We start from the raw sequence: 10,419 nt of genomic DNA, 5'->3' as shown, positions 1-10,419 counted from the left end.
ATATTCAGAGCTAGGGACATTTTTTTGGTTATTTAAAACTATTTAGTCTTACTGAACCAATACAGCAAATGCAGAATAGAGCCAATTCTGTTCCTTTTTTTGATACTGTCAGGCCCATTTGTAGCCCATGCAAAACCTGAGTACAGCTGCACAAATGTATCAATAAGGCATCTATGGGTTCCTCAATAATTGCACTACCTCTGAGCACCCAGCTAACCAAAGAGCCTGCACAGCTGGGGAAGACAGGCAATGCCAGAGCAGAATTCAGATCAGGTGACTGTGGGATCAATCCCTCATTCAGGGAGTCCAAGATCCTAAATTAGGGAGTAGCTTGATGAGATTAACAATAAGGAGAGTATTAGAAGAGATATATAAAATAACAAAGCAGTCAGGTTTGAAGTGCCAGTAAAAGTCTTACAAATGATGCTCAACCCTACCTGGATGCTGTATCACAGAATCACATAACGGTTGAGATTGAAAGGGACCTCTGGAGGTCATGCGGTCCAAGACCCCTGCTCAACCAGGGCCACCTAGAGTCAGTTGCCCAGGTCTATGACCAGGCAGCTTTTGAATATCTCCAAGGATGGAGACTCCACAACCTCCCTGGGCAAACTCTTCCAGTGCTCAGTCACCCTCACAGTGAAAAAGTGTTTCCTCATGTTCAGACAGAACCTCCCGTGTTTCAGTTTGTGCCCATTGCCTCTCGTCCTGTCACTGGCCACCACTGAAAAGAGCCTGGCTCCATCCTCTTTGCATCCTCTCTTCAGGTATTTGATAAGATTCACCCCCTGAGCCTTCTCTTCTCCAGGCTGAACAGTCCCAGCTCTCTCAGCCTCTCCTCGTATGTGAGATGCTCCAGTCCCTTCATCATCTTAGCAGCCCTTTGTTAGGCTCTCTCCAGTATGTCCATGTCTCTCTTGCACTGGGGAGTCCAGAACTGGACACAGCACTCCAGGTGTGGCCTCACCAGTGCTGAATAAAAGGGAAGAATCACCTCCCTCGACCTGCTGGCCATAAGGCAGCTCAGGATACCATTAGTCGTCTTTGTTGCAAGGGCACATTGCTGGCTCACGTTCAACTTGGTGTCCACCAGGACCCCCAGGTCCTTTTCTGCCAAGCTGCTTTCCATCTGGGTGGCCCCCAGCATATACTGGTGCATCTCCCGCAGATGCAGGAATTTGTACTTCTCCTTGTTGAACTTCATGAGGTTCCCGTCAACCCAAATATTTATCATCTTTGTTTCCCAATACCCATACAGGTAATTATATGTTTAAAATTAGGTTAAATTCCCCAAGATAAGTGTCCTTTGCTTGTGACAGTAGTCAGAGAGTAGTCAGATTGTTCTGCCTTTATTTCAACACATGAGTTTTCTCACTGCTGTTCTTTGTATTCTCTCCCCTGTCCCCACAGGTGCACCTCATTTCTGTGTGCACGGGGTTTTGCCCAACAATGTTTTGTAGCAGGGACGCTGCAGGGATGTCCTGTGTGGGAGGGGCTGAGGGGGCTGCCCTGTGCTGGTGAAAATGCAGCCTTTTCTTTTACTGCTTTGAATTAACACCTTCCAGTTCTCTTGAAAATGGCTTTGTTCCTGTGCTGTGAGCCATGGAACTGCACCCAAAGTGCCCTTCTCTGCCATGCAAGGGGGAGCAGAGCCCCTCGGGACTGCCCGCAGCCATTGCCCCAGGGAGCTGCCCTCGCAGCGCCTGTGGTGGTGCTGGGAACCCGGAGCCGCTGGGGTGCAACCAATGGCTGCAAAGAGCCTTGCTGTGGGAACCTGGGGGCTTCTACCACATGTCAGTGCTGCCCCGTGGGAGGGAGCGAGGCTTGGGCATCGGCTAAGAGAGGGGTGTGCGGAGCCATGCACCGATCCTGCAGTTTCTGCCAAGAAGCTGCCCCCTGGGAGGGACGAAGCGTGAAACCTGTGATATTGGACCACTCAAACGGCTGGAGGTGTTCTTGGACGTGCGTTTCGTGGCGGGAAGAGGTGGAGTTTGTAAGGAACAGATGCCCCACCTGCTGCAACCCTCTGCCTTTCGGTGCCTTGCAGGGGCGGGGGGTAAGGTTTGCCGGGAGCAGGGAGGCCTTGTCCCTGTGGCCACCCCTGTTCCCCACAAGATGGAGGTGGTGATGGTGCTGAGGGCAGAGCCTGTCCCGAACAACCGCTCCAGTGGCAGGTCTGCGATCTCTGTTCTGCAGGGGCGAGGGGCGGCCTGTGCCGGGCATTAACAACAAGGTTTTGGTGGGGGGGGGCTGCAGGGGAGGCCTCTGTGAGGAGAGGCCTCTGTGAGGGGAGGGTGGGGCTGTCCGCTGCCCGTCACGCCTGGTTCCGGCCTGTTCCAGAAAGCTCTGCAACGGACACAGAGCTCAGCCAATCAGGGGAGCTCGTGGTGGCTCTGAGCCAATGAGAACCCTAGAGAACAGCCCTGAGGCAGGGTGGTGAGCAGCAGGAGGGAGGAGCAGCAGGGGGTGCCTGGCGGCAGGATGGCGTGCAGCGCACTGCACTGCCTGGGAGGGTGGTGAGGGGGAAGCAGGGCTGAAAGGTGTCTGTAGAGAAGTGGAGGCTGTGCCTGGGGTGGGGGGCATTTTTCCTCAGCCTTTAAATGTTTGTCCTCTTTGTTTCCCAATACCTGAACCAGTTTTCTGCAAGCATACTTTTGCAGGCCCACCTTCATCCCTTGCTCACTTCTCAGCCCTCCTTGCATGGGAAAGGCAGGCACATATGTTGGCAGTCTCAGTGGAGAGGACCTAAGGGACTGTGGCTGTGGATGATCTGTGCTGGGTGGGAACACTGAGGATAGCAGCATAAAACCATCTCTGCTGTGTTCTGGGGCTTCCCCCATGCCTGGAATGGGGCTGGGTAGCAACACTAGTTCCAGGAGGGTGGCCTGGGTTGTCCCGAGCCTTTACCTGTCATGGCCTCCATGGTGGCAGCTGAGCACTGTCCACCCCAACAGCACCTAGTTGGATACCCCCCCCCCCGCAACTTGGGCCTAAAGTGGGACTGGCCCAGTACCTGCCCCTGTCCCAAGCCAAAGCTGTCCCAGAGCAGTGTCTCTGGGCAGAGCCAGGGTCAGGCCTGCCCTGGAGTGGGACCATGGCACTCCCTGCTTGAGCTAGGCCAGTGACCCCATGTCCATATAGTACAAGGACTTCTGAAAACATACAGTTGCTTTGTGGAATAAACAGGGAATATTTGGCTCCAAGAATGTCATTAATGCTATTTGTGGGGGAAAAAGGTTTAAACACTCATTCCTGAAACTTCAGTATTCTTTCTGGCTCCCTAGCTGTGATACAGTCTTTGCGTGCCTGAAGAAGCAGCAGCAAGGGGTGGGCATTAACCACAGCACAGCAGGCTGTGTAACTGGCCTTTGGAGGAGAAGAGGTAGCAGTGCCCTGTGAAGATTATACCGTGGTGTTTCCCATTGGTCTTACCTCATTTCACATGGATGATTGCAATGGAAAGGTGCTGGAGGACTGATGGGAACACAAGCAAACTTCGCAATTGTAAAATAACATGCAAAGTGTCCTAACTGGCCAGAGGAATTGTGTTGTGCAGGCTTTATTTTCCCATTTACAAAACTGGGGATCAGTGTAGGAACCCACTCCATGGGATAATTTCAGACCTCCTTTTTCTCTAAGGGGTTTTCTAGATAAATAGTAACGGCTCCTTGCTCAAGGCAAAGTTGCAGTTTTATGTTGCCCCATGCAAAGAAAACGTGAGGAGCCTGAGGCAACCTTCTATTACTCACTGCAGGTAGGGAAGGGGAAGGATGGTCTGAAATGTGTGCCGCTGGGGGTAACTCCAGGAAAACAAGCTGGAGCAGGTATTAGAAGCAGCAGTGCTTGGTAAGAAGGGAAATGAGCTTAATGCACAGACAACACACTTTCTCAGAGCAATTCAGCTTCTCACATTAGGGTAATATATAAGTTTCTATGCCAGTCTAAATTGCCTTTTCCAGGCAGAAGCCAGGGTGAGGACATGGCTTCACAAAGCAGAGTGGAACCACAGAAGCTGGCTGAGGATTCCCACCTTCAGTCCCCAAATACAGGGACATCACTTCCAGCAATACCAGAGAGCTGCACTGCCTTGTTCCCAATGTTCAGTTCTCCTTGATATACTCAACAAGCAGCTTGAGTCTAAAGGAGCCTTATTTATATGAAAGAGACTTTGTTGGTTGCTGACTTGCCATGTGACACAGGCCTGGAGCAAATCAGTAAATTCAGAAGCCAGACTCATATATAAAGAGAGAACTTTCTCTTGAGAAGGCAAGGGTGGGGCAGAGGACATGGTAATTACATGTTCTTCATGAGTGCTGCTTTTCTTCTGCCGAAAGCAGCTTTGGAGAAAGCATTCCTATTTGTGTATCTCTCATTTGCACTGCCTTTCCCCCCTACAAGAAATATTCACATTAAGAAGGTTTGTCACTCTTTCAAGGGAATCCAACAGCAGTTGGGGAATAACAGAATCCATGGTTGGTTGATGATGATCTGGGACCCTCTCCTGGAAGCCCTGAAGTGCGGACTGCAGCAGCAACAGTTGTCAGAGGCCAAAGCTCAATGCAGAGTGGCCCTACAGAGTCACATGTTCCTAGGGGAGATGCTGTCCTCTTTCTCCTTCCCTTCTAAGCTCTTCAGCTTTACTACCTCTGAGAAGATCTGGAGAGGAGGACTTGAAAATTGAGTGCAGGATCCATGCTTTGCTGAAGGCCTATGCAGAAAGAGGTGTAGGGACATGTAGAGAGAAGGGCAACAGTAATGGATGGTGGTTTTCTATTGAGTAAAAAGCAAGAGAACTTGCTACAGCCTTTAGCTGTCATCTTGGCAACGAGCAAGGGTGTCCTTGCTCCTCACAGGCCTGAAGTTGTTATAATCACAGAGCCCTAAGTCATCATTTGGCAATACCTGCTTTGCCTCAGGTAGCAATGAAATGGTGTGGCTAAACACTGTAACAGTGTGAGTGCCCCCCGCCAAGACCTGCTGCTTTAGAAACATCGTCTGACTCAGCTCTACCTGTAAGACCTCAGTAGACCATGGTCCATGGAAGTGGGGGACATAGAAGACTGCCAGAGGAAAAGCTATGATGCATCATGAGAGCAAAGTAAACAGGCCAGATGTATGTTGCACAATGTTGAAGAAAAATGGAACAGAAACCCACCTCCTCAGTAATAAGCAGCAGAGTCAAAGGCCCTCAGTGTTTGGATGTGATTTTCCCATAGACATGTTTTTACAGCTGTGGTTAATGTGTGACTAATCCTTACTGTGGAGTAACCACACAACCACTCCTTAGAGCTGTGCAAGCACACATAGCTGCACTTCAGCAGTAGGGGTTTTGTTTGAAAGTAGAAATGGTAACATCCGAAAAGAATACTTAAAACCAACACTTTTAACCAGGGCTGTAATAATTTATGCCGTGCCCAAGAAACTTGCAGCTAGGCTCCAGTTTACATATATAACAAAAAAGACAAACCACCTCCCAAGAACAATAAACAGTTCAAAGGCTTCTGTTTTCAGGCGGCTGCTATCAAACATTAACAGCAGTATTTGAGCAGAAAGAGCAGACTCAACCAACATTTTCAAGAGCATATGCAAACTGTCTTTTCCTCCAGTAGTACATTAATAGCAATAATAATAAAGCCACATTTTCAGTCTGCATAAAAGGCAGGTAATGTAGCTCCAAAAAAACCGTATTTTCCCCTGTGCCACCCTGAGAACACTAAAACTCCAAGAAGACCTTGACCCATTGCTCTGGGTCGTGAAGATTGAACACCCAACTGCTATTTTAAGTAATTCATAAAGTCAACTTCAGGCCTGGATGTACTGAATGAGAAAGGACTGATTCCTCCATCAGCAGGGCTGCATGCTGCATGTAGCTGTACGGACAGTCCTACTCACTTCATGTGACAGTCCCTGAAGGGCTGGCCAAACCCTGGTGTCCACTCAGACCTGGGCTGTGAAGGCTTCTGACCATAGAGGATGGATGATGAAGATGATTTCTGATTGCCAGCAAAGGTAGCTTTTCAGATATCCTGCAGGTATGGATGGATAAGTAATTAGATGGGCCACCTGCATACTCGATTGCGATACATGCAAACTTTCTCTTTTTATGCAATCTCTGCTTTATTTTGAGGGCTTCTAATTTGTGGGGGTTTTTTTTTAAAAGACAATAATGTTCTTTTATGGCCTTTTGAAATTATTTCAGCCTTAATTCCAGTTGGTTTGATTTTGTTCTGCACAGAGAATATCCCAAGTTTTAACACTTTCAAGCTTTCCTCAGCTAAGGCTTTGCATGAGGAAGCCTGGGTGTATCTGTTAGAATAATAAAAAAACTATGTGATTCCTTTAGGTCACACATTGGCTGGTCTCGTGCAGCGGGGAATGGCATCCAGCACATCGCCTAAGCAGGGCAGCAGCAGGTTTATGAACAGCATGTGCTCATGCTTAGGGAGCCGCAGCAGCCTGGAGCATCTACCAGAGGAGCAGCCCCTTGCTCTCAGCACCTACTAATTCCAAATCTGATGGGAGTCAGGAGCCACTGCCTTTCAGAAAAGAAATGTATCTTGTTCAGAAGCTGCATTTCTCAGCTACTGCTGAGTTTCTGCTGGCACTCAAACCCTCTCCTTTCAGAAAGAAATGCAACCTGTTTTACCACCCTAGGAAAACAGCTAGCCAGGCACCTAAGACATGAGTTCTCAGGCTTTGTTTAGAGGGAGAAATGCACTGGTGGCATCAGCAGAAGTTTCTTCCATGCTGCCCCAGTCCTTTCCTCAATGTCCCCCCCCCCGTACCTGCAGCAGCTGCTAGCTCTGTGTACAGAAGGAGGGATCTAGCTGGCTCCTGCCTATCACTTCCAGAGATAAGGCAGGTGTGACAGGTTTTGATGGTGGATTTTTGGAGGTTTGGGGGTTTTTTTCTGCATACTATTCGGAAATACATTGCATATGACAGGGGTACATGTACCACGGTTTGGGACCCCTGGACTGGTGGTGCATTTTAAGCATACAGCTCTCCCCCACACAGGTTTTTGGGGGTCAGGAATGCTTTGATGGTTGGCTCAGCCAAGTAGGGGTTCGTGCTGAGGAGCTTTCTGTACAACAAAGTCACATGGCTTTAGTTAGACTGGAACAGCTGTGTTCTGAGATCCACTATCTATGCAAATGCTAATCTTTCGTTTTAAATTGTGCCTATTTATTCTTCGCTTTATGCCATTTTGAAGTAGGATTTTCTACTTCTAAAAGCACTTCATATTTTCTGACTTTTAAATTTAGTGATTGCCCTTGCCTAGTTCCTGTTTTGATTCTAGTTAGCACATACTTGTGTGTGCATGTGCATGCATACACATAAGCACACATACATATATACATGTGTGTTTGCACACACAAAGCAGAGTATATTTGTCCCAATTATGTTTTGTTATCACCTCAAAGAATGGTCCAGAAGGCTGCCCATCTGTTTTTCCCATACTAAAGCACACTAGGGAAGCAGAGTAGTAAACTAGAGTAAATAAAATATGTGATAAATAAGAGCAGACCATTAGCACTAGGGTAAGATGAGACTGTCTATGTGTGGAATAACAGAGCAAACTAAAGGGCAATTCATAAACCCAGCAGTGTTGATACCTGAAGAAGCATATTGCTCCAGATGGCTACATATTGCATCATCCTCCTTCTGTCCCCACACTTTCCTCTTGCATTTGCTGCTTTTATGCTAGTGGGGCTGAATCTTGTTAGAATCCCAGCCTGGCTTATCTGCACTATGCTATAAGCAATGGTAAGCGTAGAAACATGATGGTTTAAAGTTTGAATTAGGAATGTTTCGGGCAGTGTTTGCAGAGAGGTGTAATTTGGAAAGTTTAATGATAGACAGTTTGAGGAAACAGGTTGAGGAAGAGCTATGTCACATTTTGTCCTAACAGAAGTGACACTGACTTGCCTAATTAGTCTAGTCTCTTAAAACAGGTGGCCTTCCAGAAACCTCCAGCTAGAAATGTGGCTCAGCTGATCTTGTCTGTATTAGACAAAGAACTTTATTCTCAGCTCACAGTGAAGTGGCCTGAAAAACTCCAGTCTTGATCTAGAGATTGCTAGGAAAAAAAACAGGATAAGAGAGGAAGGGGTTTTTAACTGGTCTCTGTATTCTTTGCATAAGATTATTGGCTGAAAGACATCCTACTGGCTCAGGAACATTTCATACCATACTCTTCCTGAACATCAAACTTTGTATTCAATCCATTTTGATCTTTTGCCCCCACCATTAATGGAAGGATTCTCAAGGTATTTAATTATTTCAATGTTTATACTTGCCACTTTCTTCTTTTTTTTTTCCTTGCTCCCATATTATTCTTTAGCCTAAATTGCTCATCTCCATCTTTTGTATTGTCCTGTACCACAACAGCCATGCAGACATCAACCGTAGGACCTGTCAGTCTGTGTTTTCCCAAGCTGAACAAACCAAACACCGTTAGTTTACTGTGGGAAGAGGCTCTCTACTCCCACATCATTTTAATGTTTTTCCTTTGTTCCTTCCCAGCATGAATTAATCCTAGAGCATGTAAGTGATAGTAAACGAAGGGCTCGCTACTTCTTTGTATAACGATACCCACAATGCCGAAAATTCCCTCTATTTGCTGGAAATGCCTTGGCTACTACATCCTGTATTTATTTATTTATTCCTTTCTTACAGCTGCATCACACAGATAATTATTCTAAAATCGACTACTTCACCTAACCCTTTCTTTCCCTCTCTTGTTCCCAGGTCAGAGCAGAAATTCTGTTGCTACCCCTTCCAACACCTGACCTTGTCCTATTGAAATTGATCCTAACTGTTACTTGTCAGACATTAAAATATTCTACTGTTGATATTCCACACTGTTGAGGCTACCCAAATTCCCAACAGCAAATGTAATTGCCTGTATTCCCTTCCATTTCAGCTTAATGACAATATTTAGAAAAATGTCCCCAAAATGAGGTCTTTTCTTCCTACTAACTCCCTGTCTTGCAGAGCCTGCTGCAGGCTCCTCCTTAGCCCATTCCTCACCACTTTACAATTCTTCCACTAATCCCCAGCTTCCTCCTTTTGATTATTCATTTTCTGTGTGGCACTGATAAATTGCTTTACTGAAGTTCAATTAGATTAGATTGCCTTTGACTGAGAAAACTGCTATCAAAAAGCAAGAGATCTGATTAGTCTGGCACAATCTACTTTTGGTGAATGTATTTTATATTTTATCCCATGTATCAGCATCCTATCTTTTAATTTGTCTATCCGTCAGATCCTTTTGTAAGATCCTGCATGCTGCTAAGGCCATACCTTTTCTCCCCTTTCCTTAGCGCAGACACTGCACTTCATTTTCTGCAGTAAAATTACTGTCCGCAAATTTGACAAGCTTATTAAAAGTGCTGTCTGTCAGGCTTCCAGTTCCATGAGCTAAACACCACCCCAGAATGCCAAGTAACTATTTGGTTTTGAGCCTCTAGCTCATCTCCTGCATATTTAAAGTTTTTTTGAGTTTTGCTGCTACCTCAAACGGAGGAAATTTCACCCTGTACCTTTATTCCACCCCTCATTTTCATCAATATACATACTAGTCCTGATGAAGACTCAGGTAAGGCATTTATGAAATGTCTGAAATAGCTTTTCTTCTCAGTACCCCCATAGAGTGGCCTTTTTTTTTTTCCCCCTGTTCTCTGTTTCAATTACAAGATTATACAACCTTTTAGATTTGCTTTAGCTTCCTTCATAGGGTCTAATGCAACCTGACAAAGTGAAAATTGTGAAGAGTCCTCGTCCTCCTCCTCTCATAGTTTGCCTTCCTTGACATTCAGTGCATTTACACTCTCAAGCTCATTTTTCCAGAACAAAGAAGGGGTCAGATTTTCTGCCAGCTACATTCTTTGCATCTCACTTGTGAACAAGAACAAATGTAATAATTGCTCCAGCATGGATGAAGAAGAGGAGTCAGGAAGCACAGTGAACAGAAATGTGACTCAGGAAAACCCAGGCTACCCTGTGCCAGAATAGAGGCAGACTATCCCTTCTATAGATTATTCTCTCTTAGTACAACAAAGTTTCTCTCAAGTGCACACTGAGGATCAGACATTGTTTCACTTGTAAGGGTTTTCACATAGAAATTTACCACTTTCCTCAACAGTTAATTTTTCCCCTCCCTGCCACCTTAACTTCTCACATTATCACTTACTAGAAAAGTGGAAACAAAAGTCTCGGGAACCCCCAAGGAAAAGAATTCATAGCAGGTAAGACACCAATCAGTGTCTGACCTGATCGGTGACTGTCTTACCTTATCAGTGACACACACAGTCAACTCTGATCTCACACGTCTTTTACGCAGTTTAAGGGACCGGCAAAGTTGGCATGCAGTTAGAAAGCACTTTCCAGCTTTGTTTAGCTATGGAAGCAAAGTCT

Source organism: Ciconia boyciana, chromosome 3 (genome assembly GCF_034638445.1).
Source record: "Ciconia boyciana chromosome 3, ASM3463844v1, whole genome shotgun sequence".
NCBI classification, from domain to species: Eukaryota; Metazoa; Chordata; class Aves; order Ciconiiformes; family Ciconiidae; genus Ciconia; species Ciconia boyciana.
The sequence above is the reverse complement of the archived record's forward strand: the minus strand, read 5'-3'. Positions refer to the sequence as shown.